The 25,338-nt window shown below is 41.1% G+C and overlaps 1 protein-coding gene across 3 annotated transcripts in view; it reads left to right on the top strand.

The window, feature by feature from the left end:
• Nucleotides 1-25,338, top strand: part of WDR89 (WD repeat domain 89) — a 100,345-nt gene that overhangs the window by 59,999 nt on the left and 15,008 nt on the right. Inside the window, exons 1-2 of one of the 3 annotated variants that reach the window (XM_029238930.1) lie at nucleotides 5,561-5,609; nucleotides 17,242-17,370. The exons of 1 other annotated variant lie outside the window; for it this stretch is intronic. The gene's annotated coding sequence lies outside the window, so the exon portion shown is untranslated. Of the gene's footprint in view, nucleotides 1-5,560; nucleotides 5,610-6,893; nucleotides 7,493-17,241; nucleotides 17,371-25,338 lie in introns of those variants that run through there. One more of the 3 variants, XM_029238928.1, reaches the window with a different exon arrangement.

The raw sequence follows: 25,338 nt of genomic DNA, 5'->3' as shown, positions 1-25,338 counted from the left end.
ATCACAGGAAAAAAAGAAAAACCCTAAGGATATGAGATTAGTCAACAAGCATATTTCACATAAGTTCATATCAATTATCTTATTAGTGGGCTCTACTCTACTTTGCCTATAACTTTGATCTACTTCATTTAAACTTCTTAGATTCCACTTCCTGGCTGTTGTACACTCCTAGTGCTATCATTAAAGTTTTTTTCTTTTTTCAAGGATAATTTTCAACAACTAAAGGGCTTAGCAAACATCTTGTTTTTGGTCATCCTTCCTATAATCTCTCAGAGCAAGTGGTGAAAGTAGACCAAATGTTGGAATTTGAACCAATAGTTCCTGAACGTCTGCACTGTGGCACGCACTGTGCTGGGCACTTTATTTACACTGTGTTAATCTTCATAACCCCATTGAAAGGAATATATGGTCACCTGATGAGTAATTTGAGGTTTAGAGAGATTAAACAACTTGCTCAAAATCACACACCTAGTTTTGAGTAATAGATATTATTAAAATATCTGCCTATTGTAGTTACATTTGGGGGGGAAAGTCATTATTTAGAGTTCCAAAGAGTACTATTTACAAGTGAAATGATGCTGGGATTTTCTCATAAATAATCAGATAGGAGATGTGGTGGGAATGTGGGTGAGAGCATAGATATAAGTAAGTTTAGCCATCAGTTAAAGTTGGGTGATAGGCTCATATACATAAGGGTTCATGATATTTTTTTCTACTTTTGCATACAATGGAACTTTTCCACACTGAACAGATTTTAAAAGTAAACTGGAAAGTAGAATCACGATAAAAAAGAAAGTGTAAATGTGTAGTAGCGTTCATCTTAGCAATTCAATAACTCTTTCAGCTATATCCTTTTAGAGCTGATCTTGAGGAAGGACCCTGGATCAATTTCACATGCCTGGATAAATGGGCACTTTCTTAACTTATCTAATAAAAAAGCGATGGGAATTCCCTGGTGGTCCAGTGGTTAGGACTGGGCGCTTTCACTGCCGGGGCCCGGGTTCAATCCCTGGTCGGGCAACTAAGATCCCACAAGCCACGCAGCACGGCCGAAAAAGAAAAACAGAAAAAAAATGAATATTCATAGCAATTATTAAGATCCTAAGCTGTTTCTATTGATCCTAACCACACTTCTCTCTTTAAATAAACTATGGTCCTAATTCTTAATTAAACAGAAGACCCAAAGACCAGTTTGTCAGACAGTCTGGTCTGTCTTCTCCTCTTGACTCCATTTAGTGTGCTATTTTACTGTCTGTTCATTCTTTTTAACTGCAAAGTGGCAGGAAGAGAACAAACAGCTTAAAGCAGTTGATTCACCACTTTTGAGCAGCCCTATGGAGAGGTTTTCTGGAGGTAGGTAGCGTTTTCGATCAACATAATTATCAGTTTCAGTACTAGCTCTGCCTCTTCCTCAACTTTCAGCTGTCTAAATTAAAAGGGGTAATAGGAAAGTCCATCTTAAAACTGAAGTAGTTAAAATACCACCACTATCTTGAAAAAATTTGGGCATGGTGACTGGTATAAACCAGCTGGCACCTGTTACAGGATGTTTTAGCCACCACTCCACCTTCTGGCTTCAAGGGCAGTGTTGCTGACATTTTCAAAAGCTTTAGAGCTGGCAGCTTACCAGGAAGTACTCCTCATATAGTAGGGGCCGGCTTGCCTACGAGTGGGCCTTATTTACTGGGAAACCTCTGTGATTGAAGAGTTGGGCAAAGTATTCCTGGTGCTAAAGAATGGAGCCAAAGACTTCAAATGTAGCTGTCAGGCCAAGATCTCAAGGACTAGCCGGCCAAAAGAGGTAGGGAGTTAGAGAGGTAGGCTGGAATGGAGTTTGAAGGTAGAGCTGTTCCTTTTAGATGTATTTTACCAGAGAGTGGAAAATGGAATTGGTTTGTACATCCTATATGCTTATACTAACCCACTCCCCCAAATACAAGACACAGTGTCAAACACGGTTCTTTGGAATGAGTTCCAAGCCTGAAACCGGACTCTCAAACAAGTGATCTGAAATTCTTCATCTATGTGTTGCTGTGAAGGTATTTTGTAGATGTAATTAACATTCATAATCAGCAGACTTTAAATAAAGATTATCCTGGGCTTCCCTGGTGGCGCAGTGGTTGAGAGTCCGCCTGCCGATGCAGGGGACACGGGTTCGTGCCCTGGTCCGGGAAGATCCCACATGTCGCAGAGCGGCTGGGCCCGTGAGCCATGGCTGCTGAGCCTGCGCGTCCGGAGCCTGTGCTCCGCAACCGGAGGGGCCACAACAGTGAGAGGCCCGCGTACCGCACAAAACAAAACAAAACAAAAAACAAACAAAAAAAATAAATAAAGATTATCCTGGATAACCTGGGTAGGCTGATTCAATCAGTGGAAGGGCCTTAAGAGCAGAACTGAGGTACTCAGAAGAAATTCTGCCTGTGGATTGCAACTTCAGCTCATGCCTGAGAGTTCCAGCCTGCCTCTCCTGACACCCTGCTCTACAGATTTCAGACTTATCCCCTAGCCAGCCCCCACAACTGTGTAAGTCAATTCCTCGCAAAAAATTCCTTAATATATGTCTCCTACTGATTCTGTTTCTCTGGTTGAGCCCTGGTATAGTGATTGAGCCTGAGTATTTTCAAGCAGTTATTATGTGTAATTCAGACTTCATATTCTAACAATAGCAAATACAAATATTTTTATGTATATATAGGAGTAAGAGTATGTGTGGGCTGTATATATATGTGTGCTCTTTTGAGTAGGCTTGACCTTCAGCTCCCATGTCCTTCCTTGTAGAGTTTAAGAATCCTGTAGCAAGAATTCTGCTAAGGCAGCTTAACCAGAATCACCCTCCCTCAATATCTGACTGAGCGCCTCATCCTTCATTATCCCCCAGTTGATGTCTGATTACACCCACCTACTTTCGGTAAGAATACTGTTGAGTGACGTAGCAATAGTCCCCCCTATGCCTGATGTTTCTTCATAGTAATTTTCCATCCACTGACCCCCTATCCTCTACTCCTTGGCTATAAATTCCCACTTTTCCTGTTGCATTCAGAGTTGAGTCCAATCTCTCTCCCCTATTACAAAACCCTACCACAGTAGCCCCCGTTGAATAAAGTCTGCCTTACCATCTTAAAAAGTGTCATGAATAATCTTTTCTTTAACACCTCCACACCTTTCTTGATCACATATTTCTCAATAATTTTTTAACCATTCATATATAAATAAACATATATACATATATATGGTTAGATTTCAAAGTTTATACTGTTATATCATGTTCACTATTTTTAAAAATACAGATATAAAAAGAAAAATGTTGATATTAAAAAGTAAATATTACAAACAGGGATTGTACCTCTTCCTGTATCTCAAAAGTCATCTTGCATTTATCTCACCTTGAGGTCATTCCTTAAACTATTTCCCAACAGATGGTGTACCAAGGTGATTCCTGGGTTCACATCTTAAAAAGCAGTAATGGTGCCTGTTGCAATTTCTACTTTTAAATTCTCAGTTAAACAAAAAATAACTACTAAAGTTTTTTCTCTTTAAAATGGAACACTTTGAGAGCGTCCAAAAGACTCCGAAAGAGTGAGCACTTATGACAGTTAATAAAGATCAGCCAAATGTGTCTAGGAGTCAGTCACTCAGTTGATTTATCACTCTGCTGAACCCTGCTAACGACAGTAGCAGTCTTGATACTTGCAGTTTTAAATGGTTTTTATTCTTAGTCAAACGAATTTGATTAAAATCCCAAATGGACCACTGATTTAAAATAGGAGTCAAAAGGAAAATTCTTTCAAAATGTTAGTTAATGGAAAGCATTAAAACTAATAAATCTGCATTTTTGTCTCAGGGTGATTTTCGTATCCATATATGGCACTTAGTACATCATATCAAATATTTAAAGGAGAAATATAGTGGTGATTACACCCATTTTGGTTATTTATTGAGAATTATAAAAAAGTTATGTTGCTCATGTTTCATTTGCAAATAAAACCTGAAACCTTCTCTCATCATCTACAAACAAGACACAAAAAATTATTAAAATAATTTGATTTTTTTTAAACATAAAAGCAATTATTCCAACCATCAGTCAAAAAAGCGGTTTCTGCTTGGCTTAAGTCCTCTAAAAGTGTACTTAATTTTTAGTCCAGCAACAAGCCTTTTTCTTACATATATGAAAATTTGTATTACATATTAAATAGAAAAAAATTTGTTGGAAGGAAAAATTCCACTCAAAAAGTTTTGGTATTTATACATTGATTTTTACTTTTGCTAAACACAAAGTGATGAAACATTACTAAATGTGCTCACAGAAGTGAAAGGAGTTCATGATTCAATAAAGGCAGGGAAATTCTGCCTTAAACTAACATGTTTCCAATAAGACTGAAAATAGACGTGATAATACAATCTCGAATAATATACAATGTGCGTGCCTCCTGAAACTGGTCACGTTTGACATTTTAATTACAGCACTATTTTTCTGTCAAGACAGCAGCCAGTTCTGCTTCATGTCGTATCAACACTTATGTAAGCAGCGACAAAACAGTATAGATAGCTGTTAAGTTTAGGGCGCTTTTCAAATATCCTCGAATGGACACTAATATGCAAATCAAAGACCACTTTGTTGTAAAGGCAAAAAGCTAAGACTTAGTATCCGCTTACTACGTTAATTACGAACATCTAGCAGAGAGCCAGGCACAGTAGTGGAATGTTTGAAACACTAGTATTTATCTTTACAAACATACATTAAGTCTTTCCAGTTTTCCTAAGTGTCCTTTGGCTTTAATGGTGCTGATAAGTGAAAGGATTAAAAAAGCACAACGGAAAACATGAAAACCACAATAAAGGCCAGCGGTTGTTAGCAACGAAGAGCTCAGCGACAACCACATTTAAAGCCATAGGATCTTTGCGCCCGATACTTCAAATCCCAAGGTTCCCTGGGGGTGGAGGCGGAGTTACATTCAAATTGACAGCTTTTTCAGCCAATGACACAGCCAAGCAAAGGACCGCGAGAAGGCCTAATTCTCCCACATTACAACGCTGAAATCATACGAGTTCTGAGCGTATGTGGGTGTTTCAGGGCCCGATTCGAACTACTAAATATTTCTCACCCGCAGTTACTGTCTGGTCAACATAGCAATTCTCTACCCGAGTGTGGCTCTGTGGGAGTTCTAGCGTCTAAACGCTGAAAGGAACTCACGTCGCCCTATGTCAACGGAAGGACCCATTCGTCCGAGGAAGAGGCGGAACTCGTTTTATTCTTGCTGTTTATTGGCCACGCAGCAAGGAGACCTAAGCTTTCAGCACAAACGATAAGTCGTTAAAACTTCCGCTAACGTAACGTAAAGGGCTGTGCTGTGCTGCGCTATACGGAAGCTGGGTCTACGCTGGCGCAGATATCTTGCATTCGTCCAATCCGGAGAGAGGCCACTCCCTGGCGCTTCTTCGCTCACCCCGCCCAACCTCTTTCCCTTTCCCTGGGCTATGGCCTGCCTCTCTGCTGCTGACCAATACTCTGCATCCTCCTTTGTGCGTTTATCCAATCAGAGAGGTGGAGGGTGGAGTTCCGGTCGACCGGTCCGCGCAGAGGCTGTGCTCCGAGTTCTCTCCTGCAGCAGGTGTGGGCTCTGATGAGGTATATTTCCCAGACTTGCGTTGGGCAGGTTCCTGGGATGGGCAGGTCTCTAGACGGGCAGCGACAGTGCCGGTTGACTGTAGAAAGCCGAAGCCGCTGAGCCTGTAGCACGAAGAGCAGAGGGAAATGGGGAGGAGCTGGGAGGAGAGAACCACGTGTTGGGGCTTCTGGTGCAGTTGTCGGAGCCCCTGGGTCATGCCCTGCCCCGCGGGCCTTCCAAGGGTTAGGTTGGTGTCGCCGAAGCCACCCCCAGCACTCCTCTGGGTTATTCTTCAGTAAAAACAAAGCTTCTATTCGTCAAGTGTTCAAGGAGAGGTAGCCAGGACCTATTTTTCCCCTACCCTCATTCCTTTCCCTCGCATTCTTAAATTACCCACCTCCTGGGTTGGTTAATTTTCGGGGTCAGAAAGCAGATTTTCCTTTCGGAAGAGACGTGCTGGAGTATATAGTACGAACTCTGAGACTAGCTACTATGATAGGCACTTTACGTGTATTATCTCATTTAATCCACACAGCAACATCTAAAGGGTTAGGTACTGTTACGGTTCTCATTTTCATGCGAAGAAACAGATATGTTAAGTTACTCGTCCGCGTGTTCTCTTCAGCTTTTCTCCGACCACTTAATTGAGTGTGACATTCGGCTTCAACGCACGTAAAATTTAAATATGGTACTGCTAGTAAAATGTTGGTCTTGTTTTCTTTCCTAACTTGAAGTTATTTTAGAAGTTAGTACAACATACCTAGAAGTAAATCGATTGATGTTATCGAGGTAAAATGATCTAGTAGAAAGACATCTAGAGTAGGAGCCATTTACTAACCTTTGGGCAAGTCACCTTCTCAGCCACCGCTTCCTCCACTGCAAAATTGAAATCAGTTCCAGACTTGTCTACTTCCTGGAGTCGTGAGGATCAAATGATATAATATGTATAAATTACTGATGTTAACTACATATGACAGTTTTTTGCTTTTCAAATTCTTTCTTGTGGAAGCTAGACTATCATTAATATGCAATATATATTATAATTATTCTGTATATACACACATACAGTGGATAACATGCAGCCTAGTACCACTTGAGTGTGAAATACCTCTTAAGCGTATGTGGCACACTTATCTGCTTATCCAGGGTTCAGGATAGTATTCCCTGTGAATGCAGAAGTGGTACTTGTCTGGTTTGTATTCTTTCCTCAGACTGCTGTAGATAGCGTAAAGCAAAAGTAGATCAGCTCATTTAACTGCTTTTCTGAGTTCTGATTACTTCTGGAGACTCTGAAGGGAGGTCCCATTTCCTTGCCTTTTTCAGCTTCTGGTAGCCTTTTATATTCCTTGGCTTGTGGCTCCTTCATTTTAAAAGCACATCACTTCAATCTCTGCTTCCGTAATCATATCACCTTCTCTGCCGTAGTCGAATCCGTCTGCTTTCGTCTTAGTGGGGGCACTTGTGTTTATACTTAGGTCCCATCTAGATAATCCAGAATAATCTCTCCATCTCAAAATCCTTAGCTTAATTATAAAATCTCTTTTGATGTATAAGGAAACATTCATAGGTTCCAGGAATTAGAGCTTGGATGTTTTGGGGGTGCATTATTTTTAGCTTGCCACAAAGGGTATAAAGAAGGGTAAAACATATCCTATCCTAGTGCAGCTTAAAGTCTAGTAGGATATGCTGTAAGAGAAAAAAAAATGACTTCTGGATTGCTGTGAAAAGACCCTTCTAAGTTACCATAGGTTGGTACTTCAGCTTTTCCCCTGGAAAACAGAAGAGGTAAATGAATATTCCTGTGATAATGTGGATACAAAGCCTGAATTAACCCCTCAGAGGAGTGAAATTTCTTTATATTCTAATCTTCTGCCTTAAAAATTCATGTGAGTATTGCATTTAATTTCATATTTGTATTTGATACTGTTTTGAACTATTGCCACATCATAACATTGCTGTTCTACGGAGATAGACAGTTTATTTTGTGGCTTCTTATAATAGCCAGTTTACTATAGTCATAGGTGAGTCCCCTAGTTTAAGAAGCATGACCTCAGATGATGGGGATTTATTATAAGGAAGCCATCTATGCAACTAAATACGCTGAGTCTCATTGCTCCTAAGGCTAGAATATGCACTAGGCTTCTTGGAGAACTGGACTGATAGTCCCTCATGATTGACATCCTCTAGTCCCCCCCAGCAAGGAGATAGTAGCTCTGATGACTTCAGTGTTTTGTTTTATCTTCAGAAGGAGGTAATATTCTGTTCCTCTCATGTCTGGCTGGAATTAATAATTCTCAGGAGACAGAATCTGATGAGTTGGGTTTGTTACCATCCCACCCAGTGTGAATATGTTGGAATAAGATAAAATACGAAAGAACCCAGCTTCAAGTAGGCATTCAGTATATAAGAACTACTCTGTAACAGTCTCTGTGCTTTTTGCGTGGAGATGGAAGGGTAAAGGGCAAGGAGAAGCACATGCGGGACATTTCTGTGGGCCAGCCCTAGAAGTGACATACATTGCTTTTTCTCAGGTTCTTTTGGCTAAGACTGTCACATAGCCACACATAACCAGTCTAGTTGTGTGCCTACCCTAGTGACCTGCTGATGAGTTAGCAGTCTGCTACAATGGGCAATACCTGTAGCCAACTTCTTAAGACTTGTCCTCAGCCCTTAGTTTCCAGCCTTTAGTTTCTTCACCCTGTGAACTCTGTTGGTGTCCAAATGCCTCTAGACAAACCTATTACACAAAGTTCTTTTTTTGCTGGCTCCATACCTTTGCCATCATCAGGTCCACAAGAAAAAGTCTGACATCCTTTGCTCAATAAATAACAGTGCAGTGCGATGCACCCATTTGTCCTTGTTCTGTTTGAGCAGGTATCCAGCCACAGTCTCTTGGACTTTTCCAGGCATGGCTCTTGTATCAGCAGTCTACAGGGTACCAGATCAAGGTCTGAGTTTGACTGTAATGGCCTATATGAGAAAAGAATCTAAAAAAGAGTGGATATATGTATTTGTATAACAGATTCACTTTGCTGTAAAGCATAAAGTAACACAACATTGTAAATCAACTCTACTCCAATAAAAAATAATAATTTTTAAAAAGAAATTTTAAAAAAACGTCTGAGTTTGAACCACTCTCATGCATGGTAAAGTGGGCCCGAGGAAAAACTTCTGTAATATTTTTCCACAAATAACTTATTCCAAAAAAATTCTTTATCAGCTTCTTTAGTGCTTTTATTCCCTCAAAGTGGTGTCAAGCTAATGATTACAAGACTAGTTTTAGGCCGTCTTCTTTGCAAGTCCAATGTGGGTGGTCCACCACCTAACTTAGGGCTGTGAGGGTATAGTACACAGTTTATAGCTACAACATTTTTATTTTTGTGCACTTAAGGTACAGTTTATTGGGTGTTTTCTCGATAATTATATAACTGATAATCCAAACCTAAGCTATTTCACTTATTCGTTAAATGTTCCTATTTGGTTCACCAGCCTTCTCTGTTCCTTGGCTGGGTAGTAATTCAGGTGAAAAAGATATAGAGGAATGAACATTAAAAAAATTTTTTTAAATAAATTTATTTATTTTTGGCTGCGTTGGGTCTTCATTGCTGCGTGCAGGCTTCCTCTAGTTGCGGTGAGTGGGGGCTACTCTTCCTTGTGGTGCGCAGGCTTCTCATTGCGATGGCTTCTCTTGTTGCGGAGCACGGGCTCTAGGCGCAGGGGCTTCAGTAGTTTTGGCTCGCGGGCTCTAGAGCGCAGGCTCAGTAGTTGTGGCGTATGAGCTTAGTTGCTCTGCGGCATGTGGGATCTTCCCGGACGAGGGCTGGAACCCACGTCCCCTGCATTGGCAGGCGGATTCCTAACCACTGCGCCACCAGGTATGTGCCAGAATGAACTTTTTTTTTTTTTTTTTTTTTGCGGTACGCGGGCCTCTCACTGTTGTGGGCCCCTTCCGCCGCGGAGGACAGGCTCTGGACGCGCAGGCTCAGCGGCCATGGCTCACGGGCCCAGCCGCTCAGCGGCATGTGGGATCCTCCCGGACCGCGGCGCAAGCCCGCGTCCCCTGCATCGGCAGGCGGACTCCCAACCACTGCGCCACCAGGGAAGCCCCGGAATGAACATTTTTAAAAACTATCTTTGAAACGGATAATGTCTGGGAAGCTAGCATTTAAGTGATTGAGATGAATGGTAGTTAGAAGTGATTTTTTTTTACTTCCTGAAAAATATTATTGTAGAGTTACGTTATTTCACATTTATGCATTTAAAATTGGATTCAGTTACCTTGTTTGTGTGTGTGTGTGTGTCTCCCTATCACTTAGCTTTAAATGCAGATTTTTCTTGGGTTCCAAGTTCATTTTGGCTGAATTAACGTGTTCATCATTTCAGCTAGATAACTTGTACATCATATAATAATGAGATTTTTAGAAAATCTCTTTACATTTTAACGACCATAAAACTTCATTATGTTTTCTGCTGTATATTTTCCAAATTTTCTTGGCTGTGAAACAACTTGAAAAGTATAAAGCTTAAAATTGTGGCAGCATGATGTAATAGAAGAAGCACCTGGAGTTAGAAGGTATATCTAGACCATGCAAAATATTTAACTTTTCTGAGCTTAAGTTTCGTATTTGTAAAATAAGAATAATAGTACTTCTCCTACTTAACTCTCGGAGTTGTGAGAAACAGATGAAATAAGAAATACTGTAGTCCTTTGAAAAATGTAATTCTTTCATAAACAAAATATAAGATTGTATTAAGTGTCTGTTATACCTTAAAAGGGTTCAAATTTAGCATGAATTTTATTGTGAAATCCACTAGTTCATGTGATTTTTTTTTTTTAAGTTTTTTGCTGCTTCGTAAGATGACTGGACCAAAAAATTATAAAAATCCTGTCTATCAACTCTTTTAAATTAATATTAGTGTTAATTAATATTATTTTCCCAATTTCATTCCTTTGGTTTGCTAACAGTACAATTTCATAGGAAAATTAAAAGAAACCTCTTCTTCCAAAGACTAATAACTTTTCCTGATAGTGTAGATTAGTTTACCATATGAGTTAATATATTTCTTTTACATGTTCCTTTGTATTAGTATGTATGCTGAGGTAAGTGATGGCTCCATTCTCTTTGTGGACATTCATCCTGATCATTAGTACTTTTTATTGGCCTAAAAAAAAAAAGAATTTCACCATTTCTTGAATTGCAATGGAGCTAGTGGTTAAGAGCACAGGTCCTTAAACCTGACGACCTGAGTTGAATACTGGCTCCAATTATAACTACTTTGTAGGCTGTTAGGATTAAATGAGTAAATATTTGTGAAGTGCTTAAAACAGTGCCTGACAAACACTATTAAATAAATTCCTTCCTTAATGATTTTATTCAATATCATTCATCAAGTATTAATGTGAAATAGTAGCTAAAAGAGAAAAAGCTCTAGGGGATGGCTTATATTTTAAATTATATCTTGTAGCTGATACTTTAAGTCTCTAAGCCTATAAATACTTGGAAATTTACACATGCATTCAACTAAAATTTGCACTGGATTTCACATCATTGATATTACCACTGTCTTAAAAAACTTTGTTAAGGCCTTCCACATATTTATGCTTTAAATATTTTAACTTTATGTTGCTTGGTTGTATGAAGTCATTTTGATTAGTGCAAATAAGAATTATAAAAGGACTTTACATTTGAATGGCCATTTAAGAATGCTTTGTAAAATATTTCCTTTATATCATTTGAGAGGCAGTATAAGAAAGTATTTAAGAGTGGGCTCTGAAACCAGTTTTGAGTTCCAGTCCCTGCTATGCATTTGTGAGCAAAGTGACCTCTGGCATATCACCTACCTTTTCTAAGCTTTACTTCCTAATTATATAAAATGGGAGAAGTAAGTGTACCTACTTTGTAGGGCTGTCTGGAAGGTTAAATGAGATATAATGTATATAAGGCATTTAGAACAGTGCCTGGATTATAACAAGAGTTCATTATGTCTTAGTTACTGTTAATGTCACTGATGCATACAAAAGTATAAGTAAACAGAACAAGTGGAAATGTGAGGCAACCAAGATTCAGATTGGATCTGTGATTTACTGAAGGTCACAGGCAAAAAAAAGAAAGTAAGCCTCCTTACTTCTAGTGCAGATCTTTTCCCATAAAAACACTGCCTTCATTTCCACCTTTAACACCTTTCAGCTCACTCATATTGACTAGGTCCATCTCAGAGGCACGTTCCTTCGTTTTCCATTGTGTTTCCAATTCTTGGCTGCTTGTTAGAGTATTTTTATCTTGGTTCTAATTCTGTCAGACTGCTTCCGTTTTTTCATGAATCCTTCAGCCCTGTATTACTCAGACCTAAAGTTGTTAGCATGCATGACAGGCATCTATTTTCAAGAAAGGAAGAAAGAATAGATACTGAAGCTAAATTTTTCATAGTGGTTAGTGTTTGTTGTTGTTGTTTTTAATTAATTAATTATTTAAATTTTGGCTGTGTTGGGTCTTCGTTGCTGTGAGCGGGCTTTCTCTAGTTGCAGTGAGCGGGGGCTACTCTTCGTTGCAGTCAGTGCGCGGGCTTCTCATTGTGGTGGCTTCTCTTGTTGCGGAGCACCGGCTCTAGGCACGTGGGCTTCGGTAGTTGTGGCACGTGGGCTCAGTAGTTGTGGCTCGCGTGCTCTAGAGCGCAGGCTCAGTAGTCATGGCGCACGGGCTTAGTTGCTCCGCGGCATGTGGAATCTTCCTGGACCAGGGCTGGAACCTGTGTCCCCTACATTGGCAGGCGGATTCTTAACCACTGCGCCACTGTGATTTCATTAGCCTATCATTAATTTGTATTTAATGTAGCACTGAATTATTTTTGCAGAGCTATTTTATTCTTTCCAAACTTTCCCTTCCCCTGTCCCCACCCCGCCTTGAGGTTGTAAAGTCAAATTGAAGTTATTTCTTAGGAACTAAGAAGGGAGCCTGAAAATCACACAAATACCCTGAGCCATTTTAAAAATAGGAAGAATACAATTTTATGAATCACTGGGTTATTTTTTAAAATCTTTAAAGATTATAATGTGGATGTATCTTTTTGGCATCAAAAGCATGTTTGTATCATATAAGCAAAGCACATAGTATTTAGTGCATTATACTGGAATTTTGAGTTAGTTTGATCCCGTAAAGTATTTTGTGAAAGAAGAGTTGCATTTTGAACATACTGGTCTATAATGTGGGTTTGCAGATCTAGTTATTAAATTGCATTCAAACCATCAGGTGTTTGTTGAATACTTTCTGCCTGTAGGGTACTGTGTAAGATGGTAAGGTGATGTTCCCAAATCCTAGCCCTTTCCTTAGCTTCCTCAGTTATGCCTTCCTGGTGCTTTCCATGATGTTAGGAGGTTGAGTGAATTTACCTCTAAGCTGTGGTTATGGATGTTTTATCAATATTCATAATATTACTACTATTTAATTTCTCCACAAAAGAGATAGCTGCTTCTAAAGCTTGGTCTCTGTGTGTGTGTGTGTGTGTGTGTTTCCTATCTTTGACTGTCATTGTTTTACATCTATGTGTAGTTCCTTATCTTTGCCTCCTGCCTGCCTCTATTGAGTGTGTTTTGTGTGTGTTTATATTTTTATACTCCTCTTAAGGGAAGTAGCATTTCGTGAGGTAAGCTGTGGAGTTAGTCTCAGGCTGGGGGAGGATTGATATTAGAGAATTGGAAAATACGGTTCCTGTCCTTAAGAAGTTTATACTTTACACTGAGAAAGAAGCAAATATAAATATATAAAACATATAACTAGAGATAAATAACACTTTAGTATATTTGGTATATGATTGCTAAATGAGTAACAGTTGATCTTTTGGCATTCAGAGGAAGTAGAAACTCACTTTAGGCTGAGTTAAGAAGGATTTTGTAGTACTGGTAGAATTTGAGCTATATCTTGAAGCATGGGTATTATCTAGATAACTCAAGAAAATGTTGTAGGGTTCTTGGAGAGAGTAGCAACTCTTTTGCAGTTGTATTGTGGGGAAAATATTTTGCCTAGCCTATTAAAGTATTGATGAGTCTGGGCTTGCTATAAAATATAGTGTGTAATTCACATGTTCAAACATCTGCAGTTCATGCAGAAACAACCAAAGAATGTATGTCGTACTTTATAAAAATTAAGTGTTTAGTTTATGTACTTAAGAAATGTTTGTGAAACCTATATTTGCTTTTGTTTCTGATACACTGAGTGTCAATATTTTTTACAACATGAAGTTGGCTTCTAAGAATAAAACTCTCACATGATATTTCTCGTGTGGGAAGTAAGAAATTTTCCCGTTCTTGACATCTTTGGCCAGGAATCAGATGTTAAGTCAAGCGTTTCTTGTCATGCTCTGTATCAGGCACAGAGGAGGTTATTGCAGTTGCAGACGAGAGGTAATGGAAAACAGGAGGATAGTGGCAGGACAAACAGTGAGGAGATGGATGTAATGGGTGATTTTCAAGGTAGGCTTTATTAGTGAGGAGAATCTTGTCGTTTGCCTCCTTTTAATCAAAGGTAATTCTGAGATTTTGAGCCTTGGTGACTGAGAAGATTGTGCAGTTAACAGAGATGAAGAATATATGTTTGAGTTACATTTTGAGTATATTTAATTTGAAGTTTTGGCAGCACGTTTGAGGGTAGAGGTCTAGGCAGACATTAGAAATATGGGATTGGAATTTTGAAGAGAGATCAGGGTTGAGGATAAAATCTAGGAGTTCACGTAGAGGTAGGAATTTATATTGCTAGGTGAAGAGGAAAAAACAACTTAAGAAAATCTCAGTTATCCTGGGTAACCGTGGAAATTTATTCTGTTTAGAGACTTTGTAATTAAGTCCTGAATGATGTTTTTTGTCATGCTCTAATTTTTGCACCTGTTGCTTGATGGCAGCAGGCATCAGTGCCATGAGCAAAGAAGGCAAGTATTAAAAAAGAATTTGGTAGCTTAAGTCTTCATGTTTAGTAAAGTTAAACTTGACAGTACATTATTTCCAGTCCTTTTTATCCTTCACATCAGATCTATACAGTAAGTGTGGAATTTTTTTTTTCCTCTTAATATCCGGCTTTTGTAGCATGGTTCAAGAATTATGCCTTTTGTTGGTTATTTCTCTGATATCAGGATCTTTCACTGTGTTCAGAGGAAAGGAAATGAGTTTAGAACTTAACTAGATTCTGATCTTCCCGTGATATAGCACAAAGTGGTTAAGAGAACTGGTCTGTCCTATTGAATCTTTACACGAATATAAAGCTATAAATATTTATGTTTAAGGGTTTTTACCACTGTTTTGATTTCTATTTCAATAGATCCCTTTTGGATACTCATCTAATTTGGAGTTGTAAATAGTGAATCTATACTTCAAAATGTAAAAGAAGATATCTTTAACTATCAATTTATAAATATTTATAAATGTTGCCTTTTGTATGAGAGATATGTGGACATGATTATAAGCTCTCCAGTATTAGGAAGCCTCATTCTGGCTTAACCTTATTTCAGGCACTGGTTAACAGTGGAAATTAAAAGAATTATTAGTATGTTAAAGTGTTAAAGCATCTTTCTGTTTGGTGACTTTTGGGGAGAACATTTCATACTGTGAATTCACTGTAGAAGTATCTAGTCTGCTTGTCTCCCTGCCCCCACTGCCCCCAGTGTATATATTCAGTGTGATGTCAGTTATTATGGTTAACAGCATGGGGGATATGTGTGTATATATATATATATATATATATGTAACATCTAATAGGTTATTCTGCAAGTTTATCGTTTGACACTTGCATTTCTTTGAAATTCTCTGTGCTGGCACTTCCTGGTCTTTTGGGCCAGGCATCATTCTGAGCACTTAACATGTAGTAATTAGTTTATATCTTATAACAACCCTGTTAGGTTGGAACTGTTAACCTCTGTTTAAAGAATAGGAAGCTGAAACACATAACTAGTGAAGCCAGAATTTTCTTTTTTTAACATCTTTATTGGAGTATAATTGCTTTACAATGGTGTGTTAGTTTCTGCTTTATAACAAAGTGAATCAGCTATACATATACATATATCCCCATATCCCCTCCCTCTTGCGTCTCCCTCCCATCCTCCCTATCCCACCCCTCTAGGTGGTCACAAAGCACGGAGCTGATCTCCCTGTGCTATGCAGCTGGTGAAGCCAGAATTTGAACCCTGACAGTCTGGCGGTATACCCATTCTCTTAACTACTGTGCAATACCTATTTCTCTAAGCCTCAGTTTCCTCACCTAAAAAGCAGCAATAAAAAGATTATATTTTAGGGTTATTGGTAGGGTTAAATGAAGCAATACATGTGAAGAGACTGATACAGGAACCTAGTTATTAATCAGTTAATACTAGCTGTCTATTGTTTGGACACTTTTCTGAGGTTCTTCTGGTTCTTTCTTTGTCTCCTTTATAGTTTTTATTTTTCCTCTGCCCATTCCTTTAACTGGTGTTTCAGGGTTCCATTCTTTTTTTTTTTTCCTAATTTATATTTATGTATGTATGTATGTATGTGTGTATGTATGTATGGTGGCATTGGGGCTTCGTTTCTCCGCGTGTGCTTTCTCTAGTTGTGGCGAGTGGGGACTACTCTTCGCTGCGGTGCATGGGCTTCTCATTGCGGTGGCCTCTCTTGTTGTGGAGCATGGGTTCTAGGGCGTGCAGGCTTCAGTAGTTGTGGCTCGCGGGGTCTAGAGTGCAGGCTCAGTAGTTGTGGCGCACGGGCTTAGTTAGATCCCACATGCCGCGAACTTCCTGGACCAGGGCCCGAACCCGTGTCTCCTGCATTGGCAGGCGGATTCTTAACCACTGCGCCACCAGGGAAGCCCTCAGGATTGCATTCTTGACCTGTTTTCTTTTGTTTTTGTTTTTTTTTGCGGTACGCGGGACTCTCACTGTTGCGGCCTCTCCCGTTGCGGAGCACAGTCTCCCGACGCACGGGCTCAGCGGCCATGGCACTCGGGCACAGCCGCTCCGCGGCATGTGGGATCTTCCCGGACCAGGGCACGAACCTGTGTCCCCTGCATCGGCAGGTGGACTCTTAACCACTGTGCCACCAGGGAAGCCCTGACCTGTTGTTTTATATCATTCTGTATAATTCCCCTTCGGGAGTTTCATCCAAGTCCCTAGTTTTTAACTACTGCCTATTTCCTATAGTCTGATGACCCAGTTTTATACTTTCCTCCTGAGCTGTAAACTGATGTATCCAAATGTCTATTTTACATCCTCCCTTGGCTACCCCCATATGTCCCTCCAGCCTGATGTGGATAAAACTGTAAAAGGATTTTAATCTAAAATGGAATTGAAAGATATGGAATGGAGAATCTCACACTTGTGCTCTCAGAACAATGAAACTTAAAGACTGAGAGACTGGTTTCCCATAAATGCCTGATTTACAAAAGAGTGAAACTTAACCTCTGACCAATGAATCTCTCCCCATCTTTGAGCCAGTGAACTCTGCATGGCCCCTAATTGGACCCTCCCCTTTTGCACTCCTTGCCCATAAATGCAACCCAGCCTAAACCTTCAGTGGACTCACCTGTAGCTTACTGCAGCATGCATGTCCTGAACTGCAATATCTCTGCTACTCCAGGATAAACTCGATTTTCGGTAACTCAGCTTACCTCTTTTCTTTTAGGTTGACATTGCATGGTGTCATAAGTGATCTGAAGGCGCCAACCACTTGAACTTCCGGGATCAAGTGAGGTTCCTGCACTTGAGTCCTTTGCACTGTTTGCTTCTGTGAGTCACTGTAACTTTCAGTTTGGTAAGTCTCCTCTCAGATCTCAAGCTACCTCCTTTTGGTTGAGCTGTCTTACTTTATTCAAAATCTAGATAGAGACAGATTGTCTTTCTGGTAAGTACTCTTTTGTTTCTGATAATTTTATCTAGTCATCTGAATGTACTAAAGGTGGCCTCCCCCTTGGGGACTCCTAGCCAGTGCGGTACGCGGGCGTCTTACTGTTGCGGCCTCTCGCGTTGCGGAGCACAAGCTCCGGACGCGCAGGCTCAGCGGCCATGGCTCACGGGCCCAGCCGCTCCGCGGCATGTGGGATCTTCCCGGACCGGGGCACAAACCCGCGTCCCCTGCATCGGCAGGCGGACTCTCAACCACTGCGCCACCAGGGAAGCCCGGCAGGCGGATTCTTAACCACTGCGCCACCAGAGAAGTCCCCACTCAGGTGGCTTTTAATTCCATGTGTATAAATTGCCTGCACAAGGACTTATCCTTGTTGGTCAAAAGAACCTGTATGGAATGGGAGACAGTGTTCACCCCTGACCTTGTCAATCTGGCTAATAAATTGGCTCACACCATAGAAGGTGACTCTAGAAAAAAAGACAACTAAGATTTTGAATCTACAACACCAACGGATAGAAACTCCAAAGCAAATCCATCCTACAGGACTATGACATTATTGTAAAAAACCTGACCTTGGTAAAAGGATTGCTACAAATTGAAATCCAAATAGTCACAACCTTCTAAGAACCCATGGCCAAACCCACCACCAATGATGGGACTCCAAGGACACACAGGGACTGTTCCTTGTTCTGCTGTTATATAGACTGGAGGAAACTACTCTCCAGATCAGGGACAAATTCCTTACAGTGTTTTTTTTTTTAATACATTTATTTATTTGTTTGTTTATTTATTGCTGTGTTGGGTCTTCATTGCTGCGCGGGCTTTCTCTAGTTGTGGCAAGCCGGGGCTGCTCTCTGTTGCCGTGCGTGGGCTTCTCATTGCGGTGGCTTCTCTTGTTGTGGACCATGGGCTCTAGGCACACAGGCTTCAGTAGTTGTGGCTCACAGGCTTAGATGCTCTGTGGCATGAAGAATCTTCCTGGACCAGAGCTTGAACCCATATCCCCTGCATTGGCAGGCGGATTCTTAACCACTGCGCCACCAGGGAAGTCCCACCTTACAGTATTAATTGACACAGGAGCTACTCTTATAAGTGCTCAACCCCACTACAATTAAACAGTCCCTTTCTTGGAGTAATATGTATGTTCAAATAGTGGGAGTCTCAAAAAAACTGCAATGTGTCCTTATTTCTCAGCCCATATTTTTTTGTCTGGACCTTTGCAAGACAAATGCCTGCTCCCAAACGTTTACTGGGATGAGATTTTCTGGAGAAATACAATGCTGCCTTTTTTTTTTTTCTCTCAAAAGGCAGAAATATCCCTTGAGTTTGAATTCTACATTTAGGAAAATTTAACCCCTTTTGCCATTATTGGCACTCTACAAACCAAGACAGTCCAAACTTTGTACTCATCTGTCCTATTAAACCTGGTATTCCCTAATATTTGGACAAAATTCTTAACAGAAAAAGGCACAATTCATGGTGCCCCTCCCATTATGATCCAGATTGACCACACAAAACCTCTCCTAAGAATAAACAAATATCCTGTGAATAAAGAAGGTTTACAGGGCATAAGGCCCATTATAGAGGACCATAAGGCCCAAGGACTTATTATCCTTTGTGCTAGTCCTTGTAATACCCTTATTTTGCCTGTTAAAAAAACAGGATGGGGCTTCCCTGGTGGCGCAGTGGTTGAGAGTCCGCCTGCCGATGCAGGGGACACGGGTTCGTGCCCCGGTCTGGGAAGATCCCACGTGCCGCGGAGCAGCTGAGCCCGTGAGCCATGGCCGCTGAGCCTGTGCGTCCGGAGCCTGTGCTCCGCAGCGGGAGAGGCCACAGCAGTGAGAGACCCACGTACCGCCAAAAAAAAAAAAAACAGGATGAGGATGGAGATTTGTCCAAGACCGTAGGGCAATAAATAACATTGTAATTCTCTGCCGTCCTGTCTTTTCTAATCCCCACATGCTGTTGGTATCCATCCATACTGGAAGCAACTTTTACATTCTAGTCAACTTATACAGTGGGTTTTTAGTATCCCTGTTGAAAGGGGTAGTCGATGTCTCTTTGCTTTTACCTGAAGGACAACAGTACATCTGGACAGTCATGCCTCAAGGCTTTACTGAGGCCTTCTGACTTCTCACAAGTTTGAAAGACGGATTTAAATGACATAAAATTCTCTGGAGGCTTTCTGGGACTAGCTGGTCATTGTCATAATTGGATCCCAAATTTCTCCTTAGTGGTTCAGCCCCTATATGCCTTACTAAAGAACACCAACCTGACCCCATTGTTTGGATGATCAAGATAGCTTGGCCTTTCAGATCTTGAAGGAAAGCCTAATAGATCCACCTGCCTTTGGACACCTAAATTATCAGCTACCCTTTTTCCTTTTTGTATATGAAAAGGAAGTGAATGCCCTCAGATTACTTACCCAAAAACATGGGGACTATCACCGACCTTTAGGTTTCTACAGCCAACAGTGAGATCCAGTGGCCTGAGAATACTCCACCCCCACCCCTTAGAGCGATGCCTGCTTCCACTCTTTTAGTAAAGGCTACTGAAGAGACTGTTATAGGATCCTCCTTGATCATCTTTGTACCTTAGCCTGTTGAGCCTTTCTTAAATTTTGCACCACACTCAACACCTTTCAGCGAGATGTCTTACCACCTATGAAATCCTCTTACTAACCTCCCCTCATATGACTCTTATTCATTATAACAGTCTTAACTCTGCTATCCCTCTTCCCTCTTGCACTGATGAAGTTCCCCATGTCTGTTTGACTTTGATGGATCACCTCTTGACCCCTCATGATGACTTACAAGAAACCCCTTTGGTGAATGCTGATCTGGTTAATTGATGGTTCCTGCCTAAAAAGTGAGAATGGCAAATTCTGTGCCAGGTATGCAAGGTCATTGAGGCTGCACCCTTGCCTTCAACCACTTCAGCCCAACAAGCGGAGTTACATGCTCTCACTCAAACATGTGTTTTAGCCAAAGGCAAGACGGCAAATGTCTGTACAGATAGTTGACATGCCTTTGGGATAGCCCATGACTTTGGAATGTTATGGAAACAGTGGGGTTTCCTTACTTCTAGTGGAGTTAAAATTAAGAATGGCCCTTATGTCCAAAATTTGTTGGATGCCGTACTGCTGCCAGCAGCTCTAGCTGTCATTAAAGCCCCTGGGCATTCCAGGTCTGGTTTTCTGGAAGCCAAAGGAAACCACCTCACCAGGAATCCTGCAAAAAATGCCACCCTTCTGAGATCTATAAACCAAACCTCTGTTATAGTCCAGAAGGCTACTCCCCCTGGCGAGGACCTAAGGGAACTAGCCAGGGAAGTACAACAGTTGGCCTCTGAAAGAGAAAAACAGAATTGGAAAATCAAAGGCTGTTGGTACTGTGAAGTAAAGGGACTCTGGTTTGGACCCAGTAATAAATTGGTCCTGCCAAAAAAAATCTAAAATTTCCCTTTTTAACTACCATATATGAATTAAACCATTGGTCCAGTGAGAAAATGGTAACATTCATGAATCAATATTGGTGGAGAAACGTCGGCAAGGCCACAAAAAACACATATCTTGTCCTAAATTCAACCCAGAGGAGACTATCTACACTGCCTGGGGACATTTTGATTTACCCAATAGACCATTTGAGGTCTGGCAGATGGATTTCATACAGTTGTCCCTGTCTCATGGATATAAATATATTAGACTAGTAATGGTGTGCATGTTTTCACATGGACTGAAGCATTTCCATGTAGAAAGGCAGCTGCCTCTTCTGTAGCTAAAGTCCTTTTAGAAAAGATTACTTCCATTTGAGGAACCTCCCTGGAACTCCATAGTGACTGGAGAACCCACTTTACTGGACAAGTAATTTCACAAATCTGTGCCATCTGGCCAGTTCTACAACATTTTCATTTTGCTTGTCATCCTCACTCTTCAGGACTGGTTGAACATACCAATGGAATTATCAAGATCCATTGGCTAAATTAGTTAAAAATCTCCAGATACCGCAACCAAAAATGTTTCTGCTGGTTCTTCTAAATCTTGGACCCGTTCCATTCAGGATTCATAAGCTCTCACCCTTTGAAATAATTATAGGACAGCCAACGCATTTAGTCCCTGCTTCCTTTGACCTACAGATAATAAAAGGGGATATATTTCAGCTTTGCAAAGGTCTAATTAAATCCATTGACAATAATAATGCTTTGGAGGAATAATCTTTCCACAGCATGCTCCCAGAAGACAAAGATGTCAAACACCACCCTTTGCAGCCTGGTGACTTCGTCTGCTGGAGAAGACATACCCATAAAGTTTCCCTCCAACCTTGTTGCAAGGGCCCCTACCAGCTGTTGCTGACTAACCCCTGTGTCGCTAAGCTCCAAGGGATGGACTCCTGGATTCATGCGTCTCTTCTGTAAAAAGGCCCCCAAACTTGAGTGGATCTGCAACCTAACTGGTGATTCAAAGCTAAAATTTTCTACTGAACCAGATGACATCAGAAGTAGACAGCTTTCCCAAGATATCCGGACAGGCCTGCGTCATGCTGCTTAAAGTTCTAATTGCCCTTTCTTTGGCTTCCTTGCTGCTCTCTTTAGCTTTAGCGCATCCCTTGGCGCACCTTACCAAAACTCCCTGATTCTGCCAGCCTTACTGATTGTTTGATTTGTGCCAGAGCTAATAACATTCACGATGAACCTGAACTGGTAACCTGGCCATTAACCTTAGAAGGATGGAGAAATCTGTCTGGCAGAGATGTAGGCTTTTCCTCTGGTACCTTTGAAGAGTTGCGTGTTCTTCCTTGCAGCAAATTGGCACCAGACATTACGGCATTCCATTGGGTGCCCCCTGCCCATAAAGGAATACCCCTTAATCAAGTCTGGACTCTTACCCAAAATCTTTCTTTGTGTTTTGAAAACATTTATGGTACTGGCAAAACTCTGGCCTCCCTCCCACTAAACGCTTGTAACTATACAATTCTATATGACTCAGATGATCATGAATTCACTCCCTGCTGGAATCAAGAAGACTAAATGTCTCCTCCATTAATGTATCTCTGTGGTGGGACAATGAAAATTATAATGGTACCAGGGAATGGGAAGCGGATGTGCTTCCTTTCAATGGTACTTAATAGGGAATTGATCAAAAATCTGGTGAATGGTGGGAACTTAATTCAACTTACCTTCTCCCTAGAGATTCCCCAGACCTCCATGAGAAACTCACCCGCAATAATCAAACTCATCTATTATTCCAAATGTATAGAAATTTAAAATGTTCTTATAGCCATTCCCACCATGCTGACTGTCATGTGCTATGTGTAAATGACCATGTTTTTGATCCTGAGAGCTCTTCTTTTATACCAGGAAAAAAAGGGGGCCCACTTAACACCCTGTCTTTAGAAAACACTGGTTATTTCTTTCTGTGCAGAAACACTCCTCCTTAAATGGAAGGGACGTTGTGGAGTTGTTGCCCTTCCGCTGCCTATGTACCCAGTCTGGTTTCTTTCTCCTAACAACTTAAAAGAGCACATCAAAGCTGGGATGGATATAATTTTGGATGGATGCCCACAAATAACCCCATAGTAGATAGAAAGGGGTTTGGGCGTGCCTTTGCCTGAGTCTTTTTCCCCTTGGGTTGGAGTAACGGACTTGAAAAAGCAATTTGAAACCTCTCCGTAGTCATGGCAACTACCTTTAATGCTTCTCTTAGAGCCTTTGAAAATCAACAAACCCAAACAGACAGCCTAGCGGAAGTAGTCTTACAAAACCACAGAGCGCTACACCTCCTCACTGCACATTAGGGAGGAACCTGTGTCCTGCTTGGGGAAGAAGGCTGTTTTTATGTTAACAAATGGGGGAAAATAATGCAAGAAATAAAAATGATGGACAGTATCAATCTGTTAACTGAGATAGGCCAAGCTCCAGGACTTGGGACATTCTCAACCTATTAAATATTAGGTAGCTGGGGAAACTGGTTGAGAAGTTTGTTCCAGTCAGTAACCATAACCAGACTTCTGACCCTGGGTGTCATCCTCCTAATGAAATTTCTGCTGTCTTATTTCAGTAGGCAAATGTCTTTCCCTCAGACGTATGTACAAAATAAAGTTCCTAAGGCTTATCATGAGGCTCAATTGACCATGGAAATCAACCTGACCACCTTAGAGGACTATGACTGAGATTCCCCATGTTGTTCAAATGAAGCCAAAAATCCACTTGCCATTTCCCTCTTCGGTGGAACAGAACATCTTAGAATGGTCCTCTGCAGCTCCAAGGGACACACAGCCCAACATCTAACAACATCTCTGACTAAACAAATACCCACGCAATAAGGTTGATCAGCGATACTGTCTGTGAAAGATCCTGCTCAAGCGAGGGAAGAGTGAAAGGATTTTAATCTAAAATGGAACCAAAAGATATGAAATGTAGACCCATTCATGTGCCCTCAGAAAAACAAAACTTAAAGACTGAGAGACTGATTTCCCATGAATACCCGATTTAGAGAATTATCAAATTTACAGATTTATCGAAACTTAACCTGTGAGTAATGAGCATCCGCCAAGAATCTCTTCCTATCTTCGAACCAGTGACTTGCTGCATAGCCCCCAACTGGACTGCTTTTTTGCACTGCTTGCCCATAAAAGCAACCCATCCTAAACCTTCAACAGACTTGCCTGTAACTCGTTGCAGCTTGGCTGTTGCGAATTGGAATGCCTCTGCTGTTCCCAAATAAACTTGATTTCTGGTACCTTGAGCTTCACCTCTTTTTTTTTTTTTTTTTGCGGTATGTGGGCCTCTCACTGTTGTGGCCTCTCCCGTTGCGGAGCACAGGCTCTGGACGCGCAGGCTCAACGGCCATGGCTCACGGGCCCAGCCGCTCCGCGGGATGTGAGATCTTCCCGGACCGGGGCACGAACCCGTGTCCCCTGCTTTGGCAGGCGGACTCTCAACCACTGCGCCACCAGGGAAGCCCACCTCTTTTCTTTTAGATTGACTTTTTTTTTTTTTTGGCTGCACTGCAGCGGCATGTGGGATCTTAGTTCCCCGACCAGGGATTGAACCCGTGCCCTCTGCATTGGAACCACAGAGTCTTAGCCACTGGACTGCCGGGGAAGTCCCAGAGATTGACATTTTATTTTCCTAACTGATCAGAGATTGACATTTTATTTTCCTAACTGATTTTCAAAAAGCAGAGAAGTTTAAAATTTTAATTAATTCAAGTTTTTCTTTGCTGGTTTGTGCTTTTGGATTCTAAGAAGTCTTCACCTAACCCAGGGTCATAACTTCACTGCTTCTTTCCTAGAAGTTTTGTAGTTCCTGCCCTCACATTTAGTTCTATGATAATTTTGAGTGAATTAATAGTGCTTGTTCAGACCTCTCCTTTGTTTGATGTTAATAAGCCACTGCAGTGTTGGGCCTGGGATGCTGGAGGGCTTTCCTCATTGTTCTTCTCCACTCGCAACTTTTAGCAGGCACTGCTGGCATGTGCCAGATAGGGGATTTCTCACCATGCTGTTTCTCCTCCAGCAGTAGACTGTTGATGCTTTTTACTCAGTGTGAGAATCGTGATGGAGGCAGAGGGTCATTCTCCTCCGTGATGATTTGTTTGTTTTTTCAAATGTAGACATCTGTGTATAATCACGACTCAAAGAGTTCTCTTGCTTTCTTCCCCAGTCCGGATTCCCCCAAAAGATAACCAGTATTCCGATTGCCACCATTGTAGATTTGTTTTACCTGTTCTTAAACTTTGTATAAGTGAAATCCTGTAGCAACCTTTTGTGTCGGGCTTCTGTCACTAAACAGTTCTGAGATTCGTCCACCTTGTTGCATGTACCAGTGGTGTGTGGGTTTTTGTTTTGTCTTTTGCTGTGTATAATTTTATTGTAT

The sequence above is a fragment of the Monodon monoceros genome, unplaced genomic scaffold (genome assembly GCF_005190385.1).
Source record: "Monodon monoceros isolate NGI ecotype Baffin Bay Population unplaced genomic scaffold, NGI_Narwhal_1 Super_Scaffold_21, whole genome shotgun sequence".
NCBI classification, from domain to species: Eukaryota; Metazoa; Chordata; class Mammalia; order Artiodactyla; family Monodontidae; genus Monodon; species Monodon monoceros.
The sequence above is the reverse complement of the archived record's forward strand: the minus strand, read 5'-3'. Positions and strand labels throughout refer to the sequence as shown.